This window comes from Protobothrops mucrosquamatus, unplaced genomic scaffold, assembly GCF_001527695.2.
Source record: "Protobothrops mucrosquamatus isolate PMUCROS unplaced genomic scaffold, P.Mucros_1.0 scaffold_168, whole genome shotgun sequence".
Classification (NCBI taxonomy): domain Eukaryota; kingdom Metazoa; phylum Chordata; class Lepidosauria; order Squamata; family Viperidae; genus Protobothrops; species Protobothrops mucrosquamatus.
The window spans coordinates 565,539-593,373 of record NW_015386244.1 but is presented as its reverse complement, the minus strand read 5'-3'; the positions used below and the strand labels follow the sequence as shown (position 1 = coordinate 593,373).

At 39.2% G+C, this 27,835-nt stretch overlaps 1 protein-coding gene across 4 annotated transcripts in view; it reads left to right on the top strand.

Moving 5' to 3' along the window:
• The window catches only part of ESR1 (estrogen receptor 1), a 155,721-nt gene that overhangs the window by 14,956 nt on the left and 112,930 nt on the right, over positions 1-27,835 (top strand). The gene's annotated exons all lie outside the window — the stretch shown is intronic.

Sequence of the window (27,835 nt, the reverse complement as noted above, 5' to 3'; positions counted from 1 at the left end):
TCACTTGATCAAAATTCAGATGCTTGGCAACTGAGTCATGTTTATGACAATTGTAGTGTCCCTTTTGCGACCTTCTGACACGCAAAGTCAATGGGGGAGCCAGATTCACTTAAGAACCATGTTACTAACTTAACAAATGCAATGATTCACTTAACAACTGTGGCAAGAAAGGTTGAAAAATGGGGCAAAATTCACTTAGCAAATGGCTCGCTTTGGAACAGAAACGTCGGGCTCAGTTGTGGTTGTAAGTCGAGGATTTCCTATAATCAATTTGATTACACATACTGAATATCTACCAAATTGTTGTCCTTTTTATGTAGGTAATGAGGAAGTCAGAAGGCTTAATTAGACATTCACTTACCCAGAGTTCTCCATCACATCTCATATACAGCTGGGGTAGGCAGCCTCGGCTCTTTTATGACTCATGGACTTCAACTCTCAGAATTCCTGAGTCAGCATAGCTTCAACTCTCAGAATTCCTGGACTTCAACTCTCAGAATTCCTGAGTCAGCATAGCTTCAACTCTCAGAATTCCTGGACTTCAATTCTCAGAATTCCTGAGTCAGCATAGCTGACTCAGGAATTCTGGGAGTTGAAGTCCATGAGTCATAAAAGAGCCGAGGTTGCCTACCCCCTGGCCTAGAGGTTGCCTACCCCCTGGCCTAGAGCTAGGGCACGTCCTATACCCATCCATCTATCCATCTATTGTATAAGGTTGCCTAACTCCATAATGACAAGATATCATTACCATCTATCCATCTATTGTATAAGGTTGCCTAACTCCATAATGACAAGATATATCCCATTTCAATATACGTCAATATGAAGACGTCGGAACAATATCCTTGCTTTTGGAATTTTGAATTAACTATCCTATGAGAAACTTCAGTTGCCTGAAAGAGATATTACTTCTGTTCATCTTTAAGAGGGTACTACCAGTTATCAGCAATATTTGGTAAGCCTGTGGGGATCTTGCTGCTTCCCCCCTCCCCTAGAATTTAGACAAATGAATTCTCCTCCAACTTGATATTTAATCAAAGGTCCTTCTGGATTTTGAATTGATGGATCTGTAGTTCAATGGATATTGAGAAAATTAGGTTAGGAAAAGCTCTTTTTCCTGGCTGGGCAAAAGCTTGCCTGTTTGCTACAGATGCAGGTACATTTGCTTGCTTCTATCAGTTCACTATATATGATCAGATGTTTCATAATGTCTATAAACTTGACATTGACCAGCAGCATTTATTTCATATTGAAGAAAACATTGCTTTTTTCTGATTCAGCAGGAAATAATCAGTTGAACGGGAAACTATTTGAGTGGGAAAACTCAAGAGAATATTTTTAAATTAAATATAGTCAAAATTTGGTTTTCATTAATATTGACCTAGAGACTGAAAGTCCTATAAAATCATACAGCACTTTGAAATAATATGATTAAAGCTCATTAACTTAATGATTAAAGCTTAACTAGGCTAATTAAGTGGATTACTCTACACAGATTATCTACATTAAAAGGATTTTATAAAATATATCAGAAAGAAAAAAGTAGATCTCACTATAGCCCCAAGACATTCAGAGTCCAGAAACATGGATTTTTTTTTTTACAAAAATTGTTTTTAAAAGTGTTAAAATATGAGCATTAATCATGCTTGTTTAAATACTTGTGTATATTATGTCCTTAATCCACGATGCAGCCATAAGAAACAAATAATTTAGAATTTCAAAAACTCTATAGAGCAATAATGAAGTCAAAGAGAAAACTTTCTCCAACTTCCATCGTACTGATTGGATCGAGGGTTGCTAAGTGTTTGTAAAATACCCACATACACACAAGAACTGTCTGATTTCTTGATTGCTACTAATGTGCAATTGACATAAGACATTTCCACAAACACCATTTGCACAGTTTCAGTATCTGTCTCTATTCAGCAGTTGACCTGGTTTATTCTGTCTCAGTTTCCAGTGAAAGGTCTGGACTGCTGCAGAAGTTTTTATTGTCCCATTGGTGGAATGAAGTTGGTGGAAACTATTTTGTCTCCTGACTCCTCTTTCTTCCCCAGACATATTAAGCTACTGTAAATGATTTCTTGAGTAGGGGACACCTTGTCACTGTTGCAGGCTTCCATCCCTGTAAATGCTCAGGTTTTTTTTTTGCAAAGCACCAAATGCCAACCACAGCATGAGCTATGAAAGTGGAAAGTACAGTGACTGAATGCCATTTTTATACCCTCTTCTTGGCCAGCTAATTAGGTGATGATATTGCCTCTTGTGCTGCTACCAGAATTTTTTGACTGGTGACAGAGAACTCAACCATTGGCCTGCTTGCAATAGCTTTTGAGGTTTGGAAAGTAAAAATAGCAACGGAACAGAAGGGCTTTTGAAAAATGATGATTACAGAGGAGAATAACGATCAAAGGCCAAATGCTGTTTATTATTTTATTGGTTTATACAGGCCTCAATGAATTTTCATTCATCATTCCTGACCATTAAAATCATATTCAGCTGTGTGTAAAATTGCTTATACGAGTAGTTTGTCACACAATACAAGAGAAAAACACTCCTCTAAGATTGTTATAATGTGATTTTATGACAATGTAAGAAAGGTCAGAAACATGTTGTTCTGAGTTTGTAGCTCCTAGATTATACCACTTTATGACTAGAGAACATATATCACCTGAAAACAGATTGCAAGAATCAGACCAAAGGAAAATATCATTGACTAAAACTTCAGGTTGGTTTTGGGAGTGAGGCAGAATCTTCCAAATAAATAAGTACCTAAATAAATGCTGCTCATATATATTCATAGATTCCAGCAGCACTGAGATTTTTCAGGTATTGCTGGAAAACGTAACAGTGTTCAGGAATCATTCTTGATTGTTTTTTGTTTTTTCTTCTGCAGAATAGGAAAGCTATCCCTAAGAAATAGGAAACTCTTGTTTCTCCAGGAATTAAGTGTTAGTATATTCATTAATGCTGTGTAACACCTAGATAAGGGATTTTATATAAAGTCTTACAGGAACTGTAGCTTTGAGATGGGATTAACTTCATCCAACCATCTGCTATTTTCTCTTGACTTACTCAGAGCCTGAATGTCATGAGTAAGTAGAAGAGCCTGGACTAGAAAAACTAATTTTGGTGAGGAGCTCATAAACTCTAGAGAAATTGATTCAAAAGCCTGTCCTTTTCATCTTTGCTTTTAAGAAACATAAATCTTCTGCTGGAAGTTTTCTGTTTGAAATAATGAAATATAAAAAGAAGAACAAAGATTACTGCAATTGCTTTATAAACATATCTGATTTGGATATATCTTAGAAAAATCTTTGTTTGTATCTTGCACATTTTGGTTTGGCCAATCGCTCATCTTAAGATGCTGGTGATTTTTACAAGGTAGGGTTTTTCCACCACTGTTTTTATTATAAAATAGTTTAAACAGCCAAAAGTCAAACCATATAATAAACTATTATATGGTGGATTTTATTATCCACCAGTTTATTATAAAAAAGCCACCCCACCCCCCTATGACAACACCACCACCACAATCAGATCAGCCACTTGATTGATGGTCTTTCAAATAGCCTGGGCCCAAGTCATGTAGGACTTTAAAGGTGGCAATCAGCATCTTGAATTCTTGAAAAGAAGGTTTTTTGTCCTCAAGTATGGATGTCACCTTAGGCATCTTTAGGGAAGACAGCAACAGATTGTCTGAAAACAGTTTCTGATATTTCATTTATTTATGACTGGTTTTATCCTAGTGTGAAGCAGTCAACTTTAAAGCAGCTAGACGTGGCTACTTTAATGCATCACCAATGAAAGCTGCATTCATGCCCCTGCATATTCTGAATAACATTTTCAAAGTTAAATCTGAAGAAATGCACAGCCTCCTATTTACTCATAAGCAATCATGCATCCTTGAGAAATGTCGAATGATATGGGTGGTTAAACAACAAACAAGCATTAATATTTTGACTGTGACTGGAGTGAAGACCAAAGCCTCTTGTTCCATTTATGTCTAATTTCCTAATCTTCAGTGGACTGTTCCTTATACCCAACTGGGCTGGGAACAGTAAAGAGATAAGGGAAGTTTTACTGTTTTTTAAATGGTTTTTACATGTTGTTAGCTGCCCAGAGCCACATTTGCAAGATGGCAGCCATAGATCAATAAATCAAATAAATAAATTCCCTTAGGAAAAAAGATTTCAGTTTGGGGTTATTTTATGTTTAATTCATGTTTTCTGTTTGATATCTACTTATGTTTAGTGAATATGAGTTTCTTCTTCTACTTAGAATTTTATAATTACACTTAGCACACCTTTCCTAATGCCTGCATTGCCAGATTGTCTACTATTTTTTTCATAATAGAGGCCGCATGTGTATTTCCATATGGCTATTTCAATTGGCATGGATGTTTTGTACCTGAATGTCAGCCCTACGATGTAGACCAGATTAAGAAACCAATGCTGGATAGGTCAGGATTATTTTTATTGTAAGAGCTATAGGAACAACATTTTGTGAGTCTGAATGTGCTTTTCCCCTCTCTCCCTTTATCTCCACATGAACTCAGGAGGGGCTTATCTGATATGTTTTTTCAAGTTATTTTCTTGGACTGAGTTCAGGGCCTTTTTATCTCACTACTGCTCTCCCTCCTATCTTTCAAGACCATTCCTTATGTCCTCTAAATTGAGGTTCCCTCACAATCCAGGTTTCTTGGATTTTTTTGAAACTCTCCAGGAATGCTAAGTTTTTAGAAATGCTCAAAGGAAACACTTGTTTTATTTCCCTTTGCATCAATGTCAAGGTTTTCAATCCTTAGTTTGTATCTAGGAGGAATGTATAAAATACCCCATCAGGTTCTGGTTATAGAGCAGTGGTTCTCAACCTTTTTAATGCCACGACCCCAACCGGTCGTAAGTCGAGGACTAAACCGGTTGTAAGTCGAGGACTACCCAACCGGTCGTAAGTCGAGGACTTTCCCTGCCCGGGAGTGCCGCGCATGCGTGGTTCTGCCCCCTGCGCCGGCCGAGGCGTAGCTGGCAAGCGGCAGAGACGGAGCAGGCCAACCACCAGCTGGCCCAGCCCAAGGGAGGTAAGGCACCCGCCGGAAAAGGGGAAAAAAATGGCGGACAAAAAAAATGGCGGACAAAAAAAATGGCAGACAGCCTTGCTTGGCGACCCCCGTGAAATGGTCGATCGACCCCAAATGGGGTCCCGACCCACAGGTTGAGAACCACTGTTATAGAGTCTGTTTCATGACTCACCTTTGCTCTCAACAATATATTGGTCAACTCATCCATTCTCTCAATGAATGGCAATATTGGTAGCCCAAGCACCATTAGGCAAATTCAGATTATGATCTGAGATAAAAATAATAATAAAGCCCTAAAATTCTTGTGAGGGCTCATGGAATGCCAACATCTTGTGAAATTTCTGTATTCATGAGAATCTCAAAAAGCTGGCATGATTTTGCAATCTTGTAGGGTTATTTCAGTTGATCGCTGGAAGAGTGGATCTTGGGGTGTAGGACATTTCCTGAAGCTTACAGAACGTTGTTGCCAAACTTGGAAGCAATACAGCCACCAACCTCAAAAAATGACAATAGAGAAATCGTAATAGTATTAAATATGCAGTACAGGGCTGTTACCCAGGATACAGAACACAGGTATAATCTCCTGTATCCTCTGAACCTATAGCATGTAGTAATATAATGTTATTTGGACAGACGGCAAAATAAAGGTATGGGACATCATTTCAAATTGTGTTGGTTCAAATAAAGTAAGGCAGTAATATATCAATGGTACAGGAAGTGCTTCACTCTAGTTTTTTTTTTTTTCTGCTTCTGAGAGCCAGGAGGACTTCATCCAACATTTCTGTGGAATTCAAATAACCACAGAAACTTTTTAGCAACTGTTTTATTTTCAGGGCTAAATCAGACGTGACATAAAACTGTATATCTCCTTTCCCCAGTAGACTCTCCGTCCGAAATGAAAAGCAACCATGAAATTTTCAGATGAGAACTGAAAAGCAATTGAAATGAGGCTGATTACTTCTCTTTTCATTCTTCATTCAAATTCTCCCCTTCTAAACTTCAGTCCCACCCATAAAACGAGATTGTTTTCCAAATTTCTGTCAATATTATCGTTTATACGCACTACCCACTTTTAAAAAATCCATTCTACTATTGCTTTTAATGTGTGTTAATAAATTCACACCAGGCAGATCCTTGTTGAATCTAAAGGTAAATATCCGCTGCTTTGGTGAGACTTTTGCTCTTTTCCTGTTAGTTAGTCAATTAGTATGGATACCACTCGATAAAAAGCATCCACAAAAGAGCCCTAAAACAAGATGGAGCGATGACATCAGCAAGTATTGTGGGCAAGCTCAGGACCGTATTGGTTGGAAACCTGCAGAAGAGACCTTCATCTTGCAGTGGATAGACAATGGTTAGGATGATGATGATAGTTCATCAACTGTGTGCCCTCTCTAAGCTGAGCGTATACTATCATAAATTGCAGAAACAATGTGACCATGAGGCCATCTCATCAAATTATATGGATTCAAAGCCAATAAGAAGTATGACTTATGAAGTAACTTCACAAAATGGCCGAATGTCCTCATTGCACCTTTGCTAGAAATAGAAAGTCTACCTAAGATATGGAAAATGCATTTTAAATATCCCATATTTTGATACTTCAGTCTCAAATATGCCAAGATTAAGGTCACGCTTAGATCCTTCCACAACAGTTCAAGTTAAAATGCAAATAACTCTGGTTTTAGTCATAATAGAGATTAAATAGGCAGGATTTAGAATAATAGCATAGCTTCATTTTATTTCTTAAACCAGACTACCCATGTTAGGGACAGTTATTAACAAGCATGTAGAAATACTTACAATAATAATAATGATGATGATGATGATGATAAAGTTGGAAGGGACCTTGGAGGTCATCTAGTCCAACCCCCTGCTCAGGCAGGAAACCCTATACCATTTCGGACAAATGGCTGTCCAGTTTCTTCTTTAAAACTTCCAGTGTTGGAGCATTCACCACTTCTGTTCCATTGGTTAATTGTTCTAACTGTCAGGAAGTTTCTCCTTAGTTCTAGGTTGCTTCTCTCTTTGGTTAGTTTCCACCCGTTGCTTCTTGTCCTGCCTTCAGGCGCTTTGGAAAATAGCTTGACTCCCTCTTCTTTGTGGCAGCCCCTGAGAAATTGCAACACTGCTATCATGTCCCCCCCCTCGTCCTTCTCTTCGTTAAACTAGAAATACCCAATTCCAGCAACCGTTCCTTATATGTTTTAGCTTCCAGTTCCCTAATCATCTTTGTTGCTCTTCTCTGTACTCTTTCTAGAGTCTCAACATCTTTTTTACATCGTGGTGACCAAAACTGGATGCAGTATTCCAAGTGTGGCCTTACCAAGGCATTGTAAAGTGGTATTAATACTTCACGTGATCTTGATTCTATCCTTCTGTCAATGCAGCCTAGCACTTTGTTGGGTTTTTTGGCAGCTGCAGCACACTGCTGGCTCATATTTAAGTGATTGTCCACTAGGACTCCGAGATCCCTCTCACAGTTACTACTATTGAGCAAGGTACCCCCTATACTATACCTGTACATTTGGTTTTTCTTGCCTAAATGTAGAACCTTACTTTTTTCACCATTAAATTTCATTTTGTTAAATAGCTCCCAGTGTTCAAGTCTGTCCAGATCCTCCTATATCCTAAGCCTGTCTTCTGGAGTGTTGGCTATTCCTGCCAGCTTGGTGTCGTCTGCAAATTTGATGAGTTCCCCATCTATCCCCTTGTCCAGATCGTTGATGAAGATGTTGAAGAGCACTGGGCCCAGAACAGAGCCCTGGGGCACCCCACTACACACTTCCCTCCATGTAGATGCGGTTCCATTGAGGACCACATGCTGAGTACGACTGGTCAGCCAGCTATGAATCCATCTGGTGGTGGTGCTGTCTAACCCACATTTTTCTATCTTATCAGGTAGTAGGTTGTGATCTACTTTGTCAAATGCCTTACTGAAGTCCAAGTAAATTATATCCACAGCATTCCTCTGATCCACTAATTTTGTCACTTGGTCAAAGAATGCAATAAGATTTCTCTGGCATGATCTGTTTTTGACAAACCCGTGTTGGCTTTTAGTAATGACTTGGTTTGCCTGTAGGTGTTCGCTTATTCGTTGTTTTATTATCTTTTCCAGGATCTTCCCAGGTATTGAGGTCAGGCTGATAGGTCTGTAATTTCCTGGGTCCTTTCCCCCCCCTTTTTTGAAGATGGGAACTACATCAGCTCTTTCCCAGTTCTCTGGTAGTTCCCCAGTGCTCCAGGATAACATAGAAAAATATAGTTATTGAAATATAGTTATATAGTTATAATATTGAAAAAATATAGTTCAGTGGTTCTGAGATCACATCTGCCAGTTCCTTGAGAACCTTGGGGTGTAATCCATCTGGTCCTGGTGATTTGAACTCGTCTAGGCTGGACAGGTATTCACTTACCATTTTCTTGTCTATCTTAACTTGTATTTCTATTTTGTTTTTTATGCCACTATTTTTGATAAGTTGGTCTGTTTTTTCCCTTTGTGTAAAGACAGATGCAAAAAACGAGTTAAATAGTTCTGCTTTCTCCCTGTTGCTTGTCACCTTCTTGCCACTTTCACCCACTAATGGACCAATCATTTCCTTCAGTTTTTTCTTCTTTTTTACATGTTGAAAGAAGCTTTTTTTGTTATTTTTGACTTTGGTCGCAAGCCTTAGTTCATTTTGAGCCTTAGCTTTCCTCACTTTGTCTTTGCAGGCTTGGGCTATTTGCTGATATTCTGACTTAGTTATGTGTCCCTCTTTCCACTTTCTATACTTGTCCTTTTTATCTTTCAATTGATCAGAGAGTTCTTTATGCAGTCATGCTGGTTTCTTTTGAGAGCTGTTATTTTTTCCTCTGTGTTGGTATTGTGCTAGACTGTGCCTTTATTATCTCATTTTTCAAAATTTCCCAAGCCTCTTGAGTTGTTTTCCCCTGGAGGATTCTCATCCATGGAATCCTTCCCAAGCCCTCTCTAAGTTTATTGAAATTAGCTCTTTTGAAGTCCAAGACTCTAGTTTGACTGTGTTCTATTGCTTGTGCTTCCATAATGTTGAATTCCAATATTGCATGATCACTTCCTCCCAAGGTTCCTATGGCTTCAACACCTTCTATCATTTCATCTCTGTTAGTGAGAATTAGGTCCAAAATGGCTAATCCCCTAGTTCCCTTCTCTACTTTTTGGGAGACAAAGTTGTCTGCTAGGTTTGTCAGGAATCTGTTTGATTTTCCACCTGCAGAGTTTGTCTCCCAGTTGATGTTTACTGTTCATACTCTGTGCATTGGTGTATAGACATTTGAGTCCTTTATGACCGACCCTGTGTTTATTTCCTACATAACCTATGTGGTGTCTGAGTTCCCCTAATGTCTTACCACCTATTTGGTTAGTGCACTTTGTGTGGCACTCGCTATTAAGAGCTTGATTTTGCTTGACAGCAAGGTTGATGTTCTTGTCCACACACACATCTTTGTTACATGCACTGATAGCCCTATAATTTTTACATTGCCAGGGACAGGGATGTTCTGTATCAGTTAGCTCACTATCCCCGCTGTTTAGTTTAAATGTTCCTCCAGAAAATCTGTGAATTTATAGCCAAGTAACTCAGTCCCTTTCTTTGATGGATGCAAACCATCTCTTTTGTACATTTTTTCATTGGACTAGCTGCTGACATCATGACTAATATATCCAAAGCCTTCCCCTTTACTCCACTCCTTTAGCCACATATTGAATTGTGCTATACGCCAGCCTTTTTCATTTTGGTCCTTATACACTGGTAAGACTTCTGAAAAAATAAGCCTACAACCTATTCTGCTAAGTTCCTGCCCCAGGCTCTGGAAGTCAATGTATTTTAATTTCTTAAGATTTCTGGCCAGTTTGACTGGGTCTTACTCCAGTATGTCATTCAATCTGCCCACCCCCTTTTTCCATCCATTTTTCTTTCCAGATTGACATGCAATATTCCAAAAGATGAACACTTAATATCTTTACCTGTGGAAAGGTATTTTCCTCTTTAAAAATGTTTCTATACTTTTGTCAACTTTACAGCTTATCATGCAGAACCCTCCCCCACTTTTTTTTTCAGTGGCTCCATTTTATCAGCAATTGACACTTGAATTCAACAAAATGATGTTAATTTTCTTTCTTGTATAAATCAGGAAACTCCTCCAAATGCAGTTTTCAAGAAGGAAGGTCTTGAGTGGTGAGAAAAAGTTAAGCATGATTCTGAAAGACCTTGCATATATAATGGATATATGTCTGTAACAGTGGAAACTTTACAATAAATATTTGTTCACAGAATGCATAAGTGACATATAACATTCAACGTCTATAAAACATGGCCATCAATTATTAAAGTAATGGCATGGTGATGCTGTAAAAGATCAAAGATTCTCTGTTGAATATATGCATCTACTTTTCAGAAAGAGATAAAGAATGGATGGCTATCTTTTAACTTAGCAAACCAATTTAGAAATGGTACACCATTTTCAGCCCCCCCTTAATTAATTGTTTTTAAAAATAAATATGAACTTTATTTTCAGCAAAACAGAGTTAATTAAAACAGCAGAAAACAGCAGTTGCTTTCAGGACCAAAATATCCATTACATGCAGATAATAATGGCAGCCTTATTATCTTACAATAAGAAGAAAAAAATATCTAAGAGGTGTATCTGGGATCAGGGTAGTAATAAGCAAATCTTTAAGGGAGGGATGGAAGGAAGCATTAAAGAAACTGCTTCCCACTCTTTTTTTTTTGAGGCAGGAAACACCTTCTTTAGTTAGTTTAGTTTAGTGACGTTTGGAAAGCAGTGCTAATAATTAAAAGAAAGTATGAAAGCTAAAAGCCTTCTTCTCATTTCAAAAGGAATGTAGGGAGTGCATTACCTATCAGTAGATGTATACTGTAATACATGGTAGCAGGTTGCGCAAGAAATGGACCCTTTGATCTTCCGAATACTTGGCTTTGAAACTTCTCCTCTTGTTTAAGAGATTTTGGAAAGGGTTTTTTTTAATACAACCTGTAATTAATAGCAGACATGAATTATTTTGTGGTATATGACCTGATACCAGAGCAATCTGTCCTAAATATTGAAATGTGTTCAACATAGCCCAAGAGAAAGATTCAGAAACCAATCTAAAGGCTTGATAGCAAATTCTGGATTGCAATTTTTTTGTACAGCATTTTAGCAATCTCCTGGGTTCTGTGTCTCTGTGTTTGGAAGAAGTAAAACCATTAACAGTTAAAAGGGCAATTTTGTTCATGTTTATTTAGTCATTCCTCTCTATCTGTTATAGATAAATGTAAACATTTGCAATCTGGAATAAAGAATACGATTTCTCTTAGTTGCATTCAGATTTCATTTTAAGCTAACCATAAAACTGGAATTCCAACCAAGTCCTACATGTTCATCTCTGCCACATCTTTGTGCTGTCTATCAAGTTTTAAAATATTAGGCTACGTTTATCAAAATCATGATAAGACTAGTACAGATAGTCCTTGAGTTATGATCACAATTGACCCCAAAATTTCTGTTTCTAAGTGAGACTTTTGTTAAGTGAATATTGCCCCATTTTTTTGCCCTATCTTGTCACAGTTGTTAAGTGAATCACTGCAGTTGTTAAACTAGTGACACAGTTGTTAAGTGAACCTGGCTTCCCCACTGACTTTGCTTGTCAGAAGATTACAAAAGGGGATCACATGAACCCAGGACACTGCAACTGTCACAAATATGAGTCAATTGCGAAGTGTCTGAAATTTGATCATGTGCAGCGGTCATAAGTCTGAATGTTGTTTACCTGACCCTGGGGATACTGCAATGGTCGTAAGTGTGAAAAATGGTCATAAGCCACTTTTTTCAGTGCTCTTGTAACTTTGAACAGTCACTAAATGAACTGTTGTAAGTCAGAGGCTACCTGTATAACAAAGGAATGACAGATGTACTGAGACATTAACAAGGTTTGAATAAATGTTAATTGCATTTTACTGCAGTAGAAGCTGGAAGCATTTACAAAATGCCACCCTTTATTTTAGTTTTAATTCTGGGCACATTTAACTCTGGAGATGTTCCACTATATTCAGTGGAACTTCCTTCTAAGGAAGTATGAGTGAACTCTTCTGTCCTGTTGATTGCTAAGGACACTTCATAAAATATGAGAAGATAAGGCTTAGCTCCAAGATGCTTACAGTTCAATGTCATAGGAATAGAGTGGAGGAAATGTGGAAAATAAACTTATTTATTTAGTTATTTTTACATTATTATCATCATCATCATCATTGGAAGGGACCTTGGAGGTCATCTAGTCCAACCCCCTGCTCAGGCAGGAAACCCTATCCCATTACAGACAAATGGCTGTCCAGTCTCTTCTTAAAAACTTCCAGTGTTGGAGCATTCACCGCTTCTGGAGGTAGGTTGTTCCACTGGTTAATTGTTCCAACTGTCAGGAAGTTTCTCCTTAGTTCTAGGTTGCTTCCCTCCTTAATTAGTTTCCATCCGTTGCTTCTTGTCCTGCCTTCAGGTGCCTTGGAAAATAGCTTGACTCCCTCTTCTTTGTGGCAGCCCCTGAGATATTGGAACACTGCTATCATGTCCCCCCCTCATCCTTCTCTTCATTAAACTAGACATATCCAATTCCAGCAGCCGTTCCATATATGTTTTAGCCTCCAGTCTGCTAATCATCTTTGTTGCTCTTCTCTGTACTCTTTCTAGAGTCTCAAAATCTTTTTTACATCATGGTGACCAACACTGGATGCAGTATTCCAAGTGTGGCCTTACCAAGGCATTGTAAAGTGGTATTAATATTTCACATGATCTTGATTCTATGCCTCTGTTAATGCAGCCTAGCACTGTGTTGGCTTTTTTTGGCAGCTGCAGCACACTGCTGGCTCATATTTAAGTGATTGTCCACTAGGACTCTGAGATCCCTCTCACAGTTACTACTATTGACCAAGGTACCACCTATACTATATCTATACATTTGGTTTTTCTTTCCTAAATGTAGAACCTTACTTTTTTCACCATAGAATTTCATTTTGTTAGTGTTCAAGTCTGTCCAGATCCTCCTGTATCTTAAGCCTATCTTCTGGACTGTTGGGTATTCCTGCCAGCTTGGTGTCGTCTGCAAATTTGATGAGTTCCCCATCTATCCCCTTGTCCAAATCGTTGATGAAGATGTTGAAGAGCACTGGGCCTAGAACAGAGCCCTGGGACACCCCACTACACACTTCCCTCCATTTAGATGCAGTTCCATTGAGGACCACACACTAAGTATGGCCAGTCAGCCAGCTACGAATCCATCTGGTGGTGATGCTGTCTAACCCACATTTTTCTATCTTATCAAGTAATAGGTTGTGATCTACTTTTTAAAAATGCCTTACTGAAGTCCAAGTAAATTATATCCACAGCATTCCTCTGGTTCACTAATTTTGTCACTTGGTCAAAGAATGCAATAAGATTTGTCTGGCATGATCTGTTTTTGACAAGCCCATGTTGGCTTTTAGTAATGACTTTGTTTGCCTCTAGGTGCTGATTCATCGTTTGATTATCTTTTCCAGAATCTTGAGGTCAGGCTGATAGGTCTGTAGTTTCCTGGATCTATTTTTCCCCCCTTTTTTGAAGATGGGAACTACATCAGCTCTTTTCTAGTCCTCTGATAGTTCCCCAGTACTCCAGGATCTTTGAAAAATATAGTTCAGTGAGATCACATCTGCCAGTTCCTTGAGAACCTTGGGGTATAATCCATCTGGTCCTGGTGATTTGAACTCGTCTAGGCTGGACAGGTGCTCACTTACCATTTTCTTGCCTATCTTAACTTGTATTTCTAATCTGTTTTTTATGGTACTGTTTTTGATAGGTGGGACTGTTTTTTTCCTTTGTGTAAAGACAGATACAAAAAAATGAGTTAAATAGTTCTGCTTTCTCCCTGTTGCTTGTCACCTTCTTGCCACTTTCCCCCACTAATGGACCAATCATTTCCTTAACCTTTTTCTTGTTTTTTTACATGTTGAAAGAAGCTTTTTTGTTATTTTTTGACTTTGGTCGCAAGCCTTAGTTCATTTTGAGCCTTAGTTTTCCTCACTTCATTTTTGCAGGCTCGGGCTATTTGCTGATATTCTGACTTACCCGTATTTTTCGCACCATAAGACGCACCTGACCATAAGACGCACATAGTTTTTAGATGAGGAAAACAAGAAAAAAAATATTCTATCTAAAATGAAGATAACACTGCATATATCCTTTTTTACCTTTAATATNCTTTCTCTTTCCCTCTTTCCTCTCTCTTTCTCTTTCCTCTTTCCTCTCTCTCTTTTCTCAATCTTTTTTCTCTTTCCTCTCCCCCTCTTTCTTTCTCTCTTTCCTCTCCCCCTTTCCTCTCCCGTTCTCTCTTTCTCTTTCCTCTCTCCTTTCCTCTTTTTCTCTCTTTCCTCTCCCCTTTCTTTCTTTCTCTTTCTTTCTCTTTCTTTCCTCTCTCTTTCCCTCTTTCCTCTCTTTTTCTCTCTTTCTCTGTCTCTTTCTCTTTCCCTCTTTCCTCTCTCTTTCTCTTTCCTCTTTCTCTCTTTCCTCTCTTTCTCTTCTTTTCCTCTTTCTCTCTTTCTCTCCCTCCCTCTCCCTCCAGGTTAGGAGAGAGAGAGAATGAAAGGCAGACGGCACCAAACGGGCAGGGAAGGGGGAGCAGGACGCGAGGCAGCGCCTCCCGCCCGCCGTCCCCATCGCCTCCTCGGCCGAACGGGCAGGGAAGGGGAGCAGGACGCGAGGCAGCGCCTCCCGCCCGCCGTCCCCATCGCCTCCTCGGCCGAACGGGCAGGGAAGGGGGAGCAGGAGGCGAGGCAGCGCCTCCCGCCCGCCGTCCCCATCGCCTCCTCGGCCGAACGGGCAGGGAAGGGGGAGCAGGACGCGAGGTAGTGCCTCCCGCCCGCCGTCCCCATCGCCTCCTCGGCCGAACGGGCAGGGAAGGGGGAGCAGGACGGGGAGGCAGCGCCTCCCGCCTGCCGTCCCCATCGCCTCCTCGGCCGAACGGGCAGGGAAGGGGGAGCAGGACAGGAGGCAGCCGAAGAAGTAAGCGTCTGGGAGGCCGCGGCGGCACCTACCTCCTGCGCCCGTCAGCCGGCGAGCCCCAGACCTGCGCCCGTCAGCTGGGAGGTCTGGAGACGGAGACGGCTGGCGTGCAGGGCGATGGGGAAGCGGTGGCTCGGCGGGTGCAAGAGGTAGGCGCGCGCGAATCCTGCGCGCGAATGTCAGGCCCACCCGACCATGCAAGGGCTTGCATGGTCGCCGGCGGCGGGGAGCGCGTCAGCGGCCCTTGGGGACCATGCAAGCCCTTGTAGTCGCTCCAGCCAAAGAAGCAAGTGGCTGGGAGGCCGCGGCGGCGCGGTTGGGAGGCCGCAGCGGCACCTACGTCCTGCGCCCGTCAGCTGGCGAGCCCCAGACCTGCGCCCGTAAGCTGGGAGGTCTGGAGATGGAGCCGGCTGGTGTGGAGGGCGATGGGGAAGTGGTGGCTCGGCGGGCGGGGTCCTGCCTGCGCGCGAATGTCAGGCCCACCCGCCCCATCTGTAAAAGAAAACGTCTTCCGCCCAAGCATAACGCCAGCAGTTCTGTGCCACAGAGGCTTGAAACACGGAGGCGCGGGATGCGGAGCGGCGCGGTGGGAGGCGGCATTCGCTCCATAAGACGCACAGACATTTTCCCCCATCTTTTGGGGGGGGGGAAAGTGCGTCTTATAGAGCGAAAAATACGGTAGTTATGTGCACATCTTGTCCTTTTTATCTTTCAGTTTATCAGAGAGTTCTTTATGCAGCCATGCTGGTTTCTTTTGAGAGCTGTTATTTTTCTTCTTTATTGGTATTGTGCTAGACTGGGCTTTTATTATCTCACTTTTCAAAATTTCTCAAGCTTCTTGAATTGTTTTCCCCTGGAGGATTCTCATTCATGGAATCCTATCCAAGCTCTCTCTAAGTTTATTGAAATTAGCTCTCTTAAAGTCCAAGACTCTAGTTTGACTGTGTTCTATTGCCTGTGCTTCCATAATGTTGAATTCCAATATTGCATGATCACTTCCCCCCAAGGTTCCTGTGGCTTCAACACTTTCTATCATTTCATCTGTGTTAGTGAGGATTAGATCCAATATGGCTAATCCCCTAGTTCCCTTCTCTACTTAAATAAATCATTTAAGTTCTTGAACCATCCAGTTTTCCAGCTACAGTATATAAAATGGATCTTTCAGGACAATACTGATATTGCCAAAGCATTTTTTTACCCCCGAAAAACCCCTTCCCTTGACATGGTGAGGCAGTGCTTTAGATCAAAGGTCTCCAAAATTGGCAGCTTTTAGAGTTGTGGACTTCAATTCCCAGATTTCCGCAGCCTGTTGTACTAGGACTGGCAAGTCCCAGGATCAAGTCCACTTTAATCACAGAAGTTCATGGAATGACTTTGGGACAGTCATTCTCCCTCTCAGTTCAGCTCACCTCACAGAATTAGGGTTGTGGGGATAAAACGAGAGACTATGTAATCTTTCTTGAGCTCCTTGAGAAGAGGTGTAATATAAGCCTAACCACAAACAAACAAACAAATAAATAAATGTCACCACCCTATTTTTTTGTTCTTATCTTTGGTATGATATCTCTGGTTCTCTAACTTCACCATATTAACAATTAAAGAGTACATACTTATTCTTGGTATATACTATATATAATATGGGGTTCCCAAATTATATATATTTTTTGGAATGTGGAATTCTATAAGTATAAAAGATTATTTACAAATGATTTACCAAATTACAATAAGTGTGGAATTGTTATAATAATGATGATGTTGTAACAGGCTGAATCCATCTCTTCCCCACCATCTTATTTTTTAAAAATGATTGTAATATCCTACCATATTATTTTATGTCACTCATTTGTTAGTTACCATTTTTTGTGCTTTTACCTTCTTCCCTGTTTTTTCTCCCTACACTTATGATTACTCTTCATAAATATGTCTGTTTTGCCATATGAAACGTTTGTTAATATTCAGTTTATCTATTGGCCTTTTTTGGATCAGCAGAGAATCCACATTCGATAATGCATTTTTAATTTGTTTTGGATGACAGACCAATCCCACAGTCAATGATTAATTCAACTTTATAAATGCACTCTCTCTGGCCCTGGCTCTTCATGTAAGGTTTCAGTGATTAGGGAACCTCAGCACAGTTTGAAAAACATTGTGCAAGTTTTGGTATTTTGTAAAGGGCAGAGAGGTAAGCTGCTTTTGTAAGTCTGGGGTCAGTGGTTTTATGTCCCTTTTCCTTGTCAAGGATCCATTTTCTTTCTAAAATCTAGTCTAGATAGGTCTCTATAAGTTACAATCTTAGCTTGATTTGGGATTAAAGGTATATGAACGTAGTGAGACTTCTTTTTATGTAAACATGCATAGATCATAGAGTTTTATAAACTAAAGAATGCCAATTTTATTTTGTTTTATGAAAAGCAAATATTATCTCATATTTAATTAGTTGTACATCATTTCTACACAGCATGTACATCATTATCTAATATTTAATTAGTTGTACATCATAGTAAAATCCTAATATTAAATTACGGCAGTCAAAATAGTTTCTTGTAAAGTAAAATGTTACAAAAAGGAGGAAGCATTTGCAATTTACTTTCACACAACACTTACCTAGGGAAAACCTGGACAGGCCTTTTGCACACATTGTAGGAGGCATGCAGACCTATCAGGGAATAAGTAAGTACCAAACGGGAGTCTGAAAATTGCAGCACAAAAAAGCAAACGCATCCTCTGAGCATCTTAATGGTCACTCGAAACCATATGCCGAGAGGTGATCTGCCAAATAATCTCAGTATAAGGTTTTAGGGTAGAAAGTCCCAAGAGCAAAACCTTGAACCTGTCTAGCCAACCAGCGGGTTGCTTCATCACTGATGTACTGTGTGTATAACCAGGAGCCCAATGTTTCCAATTGGCAGCTGTTATTCACACTGACTGCAGCTTCTGGACCACACTCAAGAGGAGCCTAACATAAACCACATTTACAGTAAAGCAAAAAACAAAGTTTCAATATGGGTAGGTGGACTTCAGCAGTTGGTAGGAGTTGCTCTTTACAACTGAGCTCCCTAATAACATCAGTGAATCTAGGAGCTTTCCCAAAAGACTTAGTTGTATTTTCTGAGGGAGCAGAAGCCCAAATTGGCAAGAATAGCCCAAGAATTTACACAGCTCTTGGAAAAGCCCACATTTTGCCATGTGTCCACATTCAGGAATTTCCCACTGATAATCTCTTCCTTGCCAGGGCTCCACTTCAACTTGATAATGTTCTGCCAGCATGTAAATGCAACTCCTGAATCAAACATAAAGAAAAATAAAGGCAATTTGCATTTTCCTTTGGGCTGTATAGATTCAACATATTGTTACTGCCAAAGCTAAACTTCTACCACCTCTTAACTAAGTAAAGGAAGTCACAAGAGATTAGCCTACTCGGTGTTGCCCTCTGTGTCATTAATGAATGATTAATTTCAGGCTGAGCATAGCATTATTTTAAAGGGGGGGATGTTGATGGGTCCAATCATTTAATGCATTTCCTTGCTGTCTTAGTCATCCCCATCTAACTTACTGGCATTTGGAAAACCTGTTTCGAGTACTAATCATTGGTTAAGGAATAATATACACAAGATGGTCAAATTGTCATTGACCAGAAAAGGCCTAGAATTTAAACCCTAGAACAGATATGCAGTATAGAAAGGTTTTATTTCCTTGGTCTACCAAACTGGCTCTTATGAAGAAAAAAATAGAAAACAAAAAATGACTAAACTGGTCATGGCATGGATGTGAATTCCTGCTGAAAGTGTCTTGGAGCTGAGATTTATTGACATGCCTGGCATGGTTTGACAGACGGAGTCAGGAAGGCTAAAGCTCTGAATGAGATGTGGTTGGTGAGGAATGCAAATATAATAAGAAGGGCAGCAGAGTCAAGGCGACTGTTGGTCTGCTGTGTAAGAAATGTGGAGAAGAAATGATAGGCAATAGAAAAGAGGTTCAATAATTTTTTTGCATCCATTTGCTATCAAATATAATTCCCAATACAACTGAGAAAAGGAGAAGTATATGTTTCAGGATTGAAAAAAGTATAGTAACACTGCCCTCTTTGTTTCCTTAAACAAATTTAAGTTTTCAGGATCAGATTCCATCCTAATGTATTGGAACCCTCAGAACCATTTATAATAATCTTTGAAGACTCCTGGTATTTCAAAAGGGGAAGAAGCAGCACCCAGGAAATTTAGAACTAAACAAAACATTTAGTTTATCATCCATATAGAGCAAGATAATTGAACAGTCTTCAAAAGGCATATTTGCAAGCACTTTTAATGCTCACAGTGCTATTATTACCCAGAGTCAATAAAAGAGAATATTTGTAGCTTTGGGTTGAAATGAGGGATCCTTGGTGCTCTGAGCTTGGTTATTTTCTTGCAGACATTTCATTATCCAAACTAGGTAACATTATTAGTGCACTGATTATGTTACCTAGTTTGGGTAGTAATATGTCTGTGAGAAAACAACCAAGCTCAGACAGCACCAAGGACCCCTCATACCAAGAGCCAGTATGGTTTCTCAGTAGCATGTTGTATCAACCTGACCTTGTCTTGCTTTATGAGAGAAGGGAAGGGGGAGAGGGAAAGATATCGAGATTAGTTTGGTATACCAAGGAAATGCTGTGGATATAATGCATCTTGATTTTAGTAAAGTATATTTGACAAGACTTCTCATGATATCTCTCTGGCAAAATGATAAATGGATCTAGCAGGTAATGTAGTCCAGTGGATTTGCCACTAGTTGAAAAACCATGTTTACTGATATTTACATATGATTCTGCATCAACGTGAACAGCAATATCAATTTCCCAGATCTTTATCCTAAGTCCTGTGCTGCTCAATATGTTTATAAATGACCCAAGAGATGGAATGGAAAGGAAAGTACTGGTCCAGAGCCCTGGTGGCACAGTGGTCAGAATGCAGTACTGCAGGCTACTTCTGCTGACTGCCGGCTGCCAGCAATTTGGCAGTTCGAGTCTCACTGGCTCAAGGTTGACTCAGCCTTCCATTCTTCCAAGATCAATAAAATGAGGACCCAGATTGTTGGGGGCATTAGGCTGACTCTGTAAAATTGGTTAGAGAGGGCTGTAAAGACTGTGAAGCAGTATATAAGTCTAAGTGTTATTGCTATTGCTATATTTACAGAACTAGGTATACAGATGACATCAATCTAGTAGGCCTAGTTAATACATTAAAGCAGTGGGCTTTAATCTTTTGGACACAAGGGATCAGTTGTGTGGAGAAAGTTTTTTCCGTGGACTGGAGTGGGCATGGTTTTGCATGCTGCCTGCATTCCGCAAATGGGGCTTCACTTGTTTGCATGGACCAGTTGCTGACATGCTATGGCCGGTCCATGGACTGGGGGTTGGGGACCCCTGCCTTAAATCAATGGTTCTCATCTGGACTATGCTATAGTTCTAGGGGGCCATGGTAGGTTTCTTAGAGGGTTGCTTAAACTTAACTGCCAGGTTAATTTCTCCTAATTCTCACAAACACTTTGTCTTTATATCAAACAGTTGACATTAATAAACAGTGCAGATAGTAAAGTACAATTTTCCAATTAACAGCAACTACGAGGGGGAGGTCACATGTGGTGACAAATGTGGCCCAGAAGGGCCCATGAGCAAAATTGAGAACCCCTACTTTAGAGGACAAAAATCGTGATTCAAATGACCTCAGGTAGCTTGATCATAGGGTCAAGTCCAACAGGATGATCTTCAGCAAGGTCCAGTTGTAAGATCCAGTACTAAGTAGGAAAAATTAAATGCCTAGGTATATGATGGGGAAAACACTCTTGTCAATTGTACATGTTAGAAAGATTAATGGTCTTTAGTGAAGTACTAACTGCACACGAGCAAGGAGTGACATTAAAGCCATTAAAAAGGCCAATTCAAACTTCATTAACACAAATATCATACAGTAGTCTCATACTGTGTATTGACTAGATCGCATTTGGAGAATTTCTGTCTGATTCTGGATACCAACCTTCAAAATGGCCATGGAGGAGTTTGGGTTTAGAGGAAAAATACCAGGATGAAACAGACTGGAAATGAAGTTTACTAAGAAATTGTTAAAGTTGCTCAGTATATTTAGCTGGCCAATGGGAAGATCAAGTAAAATATGCTACAAATATCTAAAAGTTTGTTATGTGGAAAACAGGCACACTTATTTTGTGTTAAGAGAATGAACAGGATGGAATTAAAAGATAATTCATGCTGAACATTAGGAGGAACTTCCTCTTGTGAAGAGATGTAAAGAGTGGGTCTGTCCTTTGGAAGAGCATCCTCCTCAGAGACTCATATGGCCCAAACCCTTTAGCCTCCCCTAAAGGCATTGAAGACCTGGTTGTTTCCCAGGCATTTGGGTCTGGAGTAGATGAACTGTAAGTGGGGTCAACTATTTATCTTTGAGTGCCAGGGGATATGATTGGTGGGTTTGTATGCTTAAAACATGTAAGCTACCCCATGTAAGCTGTTCAATAAATCATATAAATAAATGAGGAAGTAAGTGAGGATCCCCCATCACTTGAGCTTTTCATAGGACGTCTGAATGGAGAACTATTGGGAATGGCAGAGGACTCCTAAACTAAACAGAATGTGAATCTTTCCCAGCATTAGGCTCTTCTCCAGTGAGTCCTTCCTTCTCATTAGGTGGCCAAAGTATTTGAGTTTCAACTTCAGGATCTAGCCTTCTAAAGAGTAGTCAGGGTTGATCTCCTCTAGGATTGACCGGCCCCCAGGGGACTCACAGGAGTCTTCTCCAGCACCATAGTTCAAAGGCCTCAATTCTTTGGTGCTCAGCCTTTCTTATGGTCCAACTTTCACAGCCATACATTGCAACTGGGAAAACCATGGCCTTGACTATACATACTTTTGTTGGCAGGGTGATGTCTCTGCTTTTTAGTATGCTGTCTAGATTTGCCATAGCTTTCCTCCCCAGGAGCAAGTGTCTTTTAATATCTTGGCTGCAGTCCCCACCTGCGGTGATCTTGGAGCCCAGGAAGATAAAATCTGTCACTACCTCCATTTGCAAATATGCAAATAATAATAATAATAAAGTTGGAAAGGACCTTGGAGGTCATCTAGTCCAACCCCCTGCTCAGGCAGGAAACCCTATGCCGTTTCAGACAAATGGCTGTCCAGTCTCTTCTTAAAAACTTCCAGTGTTGGAGCATTCACAGTTTCTGGAGACAGGTTGTTCCACTGGTTAATTGTTCTAACAGTCAGGAAGTTTCTCCTTAGTTCTAGGTTGCTTCTCTCCTTGATTAGTTTCCATTCCAATGATAATGCACATATTCTGACATGGTGGCTTGTTCTACCTGTCTATCTCTTCAAGTCCACCATTTTATGATTCTGTAATATTTCAGAGTTTTCTCTTGGTCAGTTACCCTGAAACTTAACTGGATGCTGTTGGCAATCCAAGAGATCATTTTAAAGCCTATTTTAAGGTAATAGAGCTTATTATGGTAACAGGCATTTGTTACTCACCACCCCCCTCCTCACAGTCTCCAACTATTTTCTTTTTTAAAGATTTTGGAATTAAAGAACCTTAATACAGTCTCAAAAAAAATGCTCACTTTTCTGTTTATATAGGGTCTTGACTGCTGTGTAATGCTTCATTTAGTAACTATAGCTACTTGTCAACAAAGTTTGTTAGGCTAGTAAACTCTTCAAGTGAGAAAGTAGTGACATTCCAGTGGAAAGGGTGCACTGAATACAACTGAACCGCAGCTCCAGGTTGTGTTTAGGGTTGGTGTTCTCATTCATGCATAGATCTCCTTGGCATTTGTTTGCACAAATTTAGTCCAGACATAATCTTTGGTTTTATGCTTGGCAGTGGAATGGGAAACATAAAGACTTCCTAAAATGAAGTATGTGCCTAAGACTGGTGGTTAAATGGATTTTTACTAGAATTGCCAGTTGTCACTCCCATCTTTGATAGTTAGAGTACATTCTATAACTAGTTTATGTCTTGAAATGAGAAGAAATAATGCCTCCAACGAAAAACAGCTCTGTTAATGTTTAAATAATTTTTAAATCAAGCAACTCAAGAATGGGGACGGGGTTAATAAGTAAATATAGAAGAAATCAAGGATATTTGTCTCAATGTCTGGAAATTGCATTTCCTGGCAATTTCAGTCTTTCAAAGCCTCTAGGCTAGTTCTTACTGAATTTAATCTTTTCTTAGCAAGACATAATAGAAGATTTCAAGGAACAACTGAGTCAGAGATTCTCTAAACAACCAATAGATTATGTGGTAGGATGCAATCAATTTTCTCTGTGTAGTTGGTCCTGCTCTTCAGATATCAGTATAAATATCCCCGTTCCACTAAAGAGAGGATGATACTTGCCATTTTATAAATGAAATTTTAGTTCCAATCTTGCTTTGTAACAGACTATTTATGTAAGCCTAAGTAAGCATTACGAAGAAAAACCACGTTATTTCTCTCTTTTCCACTGTCCTTGGGTTGGATTTTAAACTGTTGGCTGATTAGGGCAAGAACATATCCTTAGTAAATTTCCAAGCACTTTGGTAACAGTATATAAATAATAATAATAACAGATTATTCGTAGAACATACCATTTCCTTGTTGAGGAAGTTAATTTTTTTTGAGAAGCTTCATTTTTTAAAATATACATTCTTATGAGGAGGAGGAGNACAACAACAGCAACAACATACCCACACAAATGAGGAGAAGGCCATGTTTCTCTGTTTGAGAACATCAAGTTTGGGGAACACTTTTCCAATGACTATAACTCCATCTATATATGGTGAATGCATACTCTTCAAGCAAGTCTTATTACTCACTTTGTACCAGTGGGCTGTGCATCTTAAAACACACCCATATCCTTTGCTGCTCTGGATTGCAAGAGAAACTCTTAAAAAACCATTTCTCCACAATCTTCTGTATCCCGTTTCTACCAGGCTGCTATGCAGAGCAACATTATTTCTTATGGAAGGAAAACAAATTTTCTAATGCATGAAGGATGGAAATACTATTCAGGGAAATTAACCAACAGGGTTAGGGCCCAACTGAGCAGCTTTATAGCTCACTGTTATGCCCCATGTCCTCCTGAGTTGTCATTCAGTCTCCTGTGATATGTTCCTGAGTAATTTTTCAGGGACAGGTTCAACCAGCCAAATTATACAGCCTAGCAGTTACCCAAAGTAGCAATATTTTTTTTCTCCTGCTTCTGAGAAAAAACATAATTATCCCAGAATTCTGAGAGTTTTCTCCTCCGTCCCCCCCAAATATATTTACTAATCAGGAAGAAATCTTCAATCTGCAATATTCAAAATGTGTCTGATCAAATTATAGATGTATTTTATGAAAGGATTTCCCCCTTCTCATACACATGACATAATACAGTTTTAATAGAGCGGTTTGAAACTTAAGAAAATGGCAGGTTTCTTTTGGAAACTATAATTTTTGTGACTCCCTGATTAGTTTCTTTCAACAGGATTGGTCCCTGTTGAACAAGAAGTTTCTTCTCTCATAAACTGTAACAATGAGCCCTATTAAATCATCAAACTCTTTCCAGATTTTATAGAACAGCACTTGACAGCATGAAATGAATGATTGTAATATAATTCTAAAAAATTTCATTGTGTCATAAGGTTGCAATCTACCAGAAGTAATATCATGTTGCTCTGCAAATTATAATGAGAATAAAATGGAGGTTTAACCCTTCCTAATTAACCTATGTCCTTATCTTATAATTATGTTAGCTTTCAATGGGTTAATATATTTCTGTTGACTGCTTTGAAATGAAATTTGAAGCCAATTCAAATCATATAAGGGAGAAAAGATACTAATGCTTACTAACAAAGACTTTCAAAGATACTTACTCCAAAATACAGGTATCAGTCACAGACTCAAAAAGATTTTAAATGTAAGATATATTTTATTATTAAAAACCATTCATGCCTTGAATAATTATCTGTTCATGAAAGAAGAAATAATATTTTGACCAACGACAATCAGTATTATTCTTACATTTTAAAAGAGAATAATCTCTTTGTGAACCAGAAGTGTTTTCACAGTTCTTTACAGTACAATACTAATGCAGTGATTAAATAAAGAAGAATATTTGTAGTTCAGGGTTGAAATGAGGGGTCCTTGGTGCTCTCAGAGCTTCGTTGTTTTGTTGCAGACATTTCATTAACCAAACTTGGTAACATCATCAGCGCTAGTGACGAGCAATAAAATGTCTGCAAGAAAATAACCAAGCTCAGACAGCACCAAGGGCAGTGATTAAAACGAGGTATAGGGTCATTTAACTCCTTTTACATGCTAACCTGATTCCTTTCTGTTATCTTCACCTTTCTTCATATACCTCTGTTTTTATGTTTGAATTGCTTCTGGGTTACTCTTTTCTAAGCTGAAGAGGTGTATCATCGTATGAACAGGAGCATTCAGGACCTTTTAGGTTTTTTGTGCAGCTTTTCTTCCAGATGTTTCATGATTTTAAGTCTTTCATCTTTCTTCTTCCCAAGTTTTTTTTTTAATTTGTACTTGGAAAAACCCATTTTAAGCACTATATAACCAGTCATCAAAGGAATAAGAGCAGTATCAGAAAAGTGGGAAACTTTCCAGGAACATTGAAGGATAGAAACGAGCAGATAACTAGGCAACTAAGACTAATATTTCTTCAAAAGAGTTGAAAGTAGGAGTTAACAGAGCAATGTCTGGGTATTTTGGCTGAGAACAAGCTGTCTCTATTCAGTTATTCATACACGGCTGTTTGTTCCCCGAGTATGAGACAAAGAAGTATGCTTGCCTTTACAGAAGAAAATTGAACAACAACAACAACAAAAGGTTAAGTTTTGAAGTCATTTGGGACAACCTTGTGGTTATTTTCATGCTATGTTTTTACTAAATTAGAATAATGTATGTTTGTTATTATATATCAAGTTGGCATAATTGTTCAATATGTGCTGTCTTTCTGACTCATGAAGTTCCAGAGTTTAAAAAGATCTGAAAAGGATCTACCGCTTAGATCTCAGAAGTATGATAGGCTCCTCCATTAATTGGTAGTGTTAAGACATCATTTGATAAAATAACCAGCCAATAATCGGATAAACTACTGTTGTCAAGGGTAATATCGCCATGTTGCAATACCTCCTTCAAAGACAATCATTTCATGAATGGCCATCACTTGGCAATGCTGTAAGAATTGGCTCTTGTGGTGGTCAAGGAGGTAGACTAGATGTCTTCCTAGGTTCCTTTCCCTTACATTATATGGTTCCATTATATCTCCAATCTCCTTTTTGTGTCTGAAAAGTTGTGCAGTGTGCATATGTCAGTCTCATGTTCTTACAGTAAGTTGACACAAAGAATAAAGGGACACAAAGGAAGGGCAGTTGGTATTTTTTACACCATACATTTGAGTTTTCTGAGTAGAAATTCAACTGTAAACATATTTCTTCAAATTATTTCAGTGAAATTTGTATCAAGGAATGTGTAGAATTATGTACTTAAATTCTTTAACAATGCATCCCTCTTTAAATTAGTTGGGGTTACTAAATTACTTTTTATTCTAATGGAAATGACTAACATTTCTCATTTTGGCCAAGCTGAGTTATTAACTATCCAAGGATGATATATAACCATAAGAAACTAGCACATTACCTTCATATTTGGTCTGTGAGTAGAGGTGGTAGGAATGAGAGAGAAAGTTTTTAATACAAAATATCTGCTATTTAAAAAATATTAGTCCCATCTCCATTTGAATTGGGTTCAAGCAACATACCATTGGTATGTCTTTCCTGCAAATCTGAGCATTTAGGATCAAGAAATGTTTGATCAAGAAATGGAAACTTCTATTGGAATCCTATGTAAGATCAGATAGTAGATTAGGCAGATTTTGCTGAATCTAAGAGAGCTATTCTTATTCAGGGTGTTCTCAATTTATGACCACAAGTGAGATCAGAACTTCAGTCATTAAGCAATGCAATTATGACCATGAATAATTTTATGATTGTTTTTACCACAATTGATTAGCAAATTAAGTAAGTAAATGGGCACTAAATAAATCGGCTTCCCTCAATGATTTTGTTTGTCAGAAGCCAATTCGGAAGGTTGCAAATGGTAATCACGTTTCCCTGGAACGTGGCAACCATTGTAAATGCATGCTGGCTGCAAGCACCCAAACCATGATCATGTGACCCCAGTGACAGTTATAAGTGGTCTGGTAAGACTGGTCATAAGTCACTTTTTTCAGCACCATTGTAACTTAGAACAGTTGCTAAATTAATGGTCATAAGTCAAGGACTCCTTTGGATGGTATAGCCACTTCAACACCCCCTCTTTTCATGGCACCTAAAGCTTAAGCATGATGGTGCCATCTAAATGTATTGATTTTGGTTAGAACATTCAAGAAATGACTTTATGTGCTCCCTGTTTAGTTATTCGAGAAATGGGACTCTCTTCAAGTTTTCATTTCATTGGTTATATTATTCAATGTGAAAAAGATGGAGAAGCAAGTGGCCAAATGCACCATTAGGAAATAAGAGTAATGGCAATGATAGAAGTGCAAAGTTTAGCTGCTTATGCTTGAAGGGGGAAATGATTTCAATAGTCTTGTCTGCATTATGTTCCCAGTACACAGTTCCTTTCGGATGTAAATAAAGCCTTCCCCGAGATGAGCTCAGCTTCTGGAGATTATATGGACAC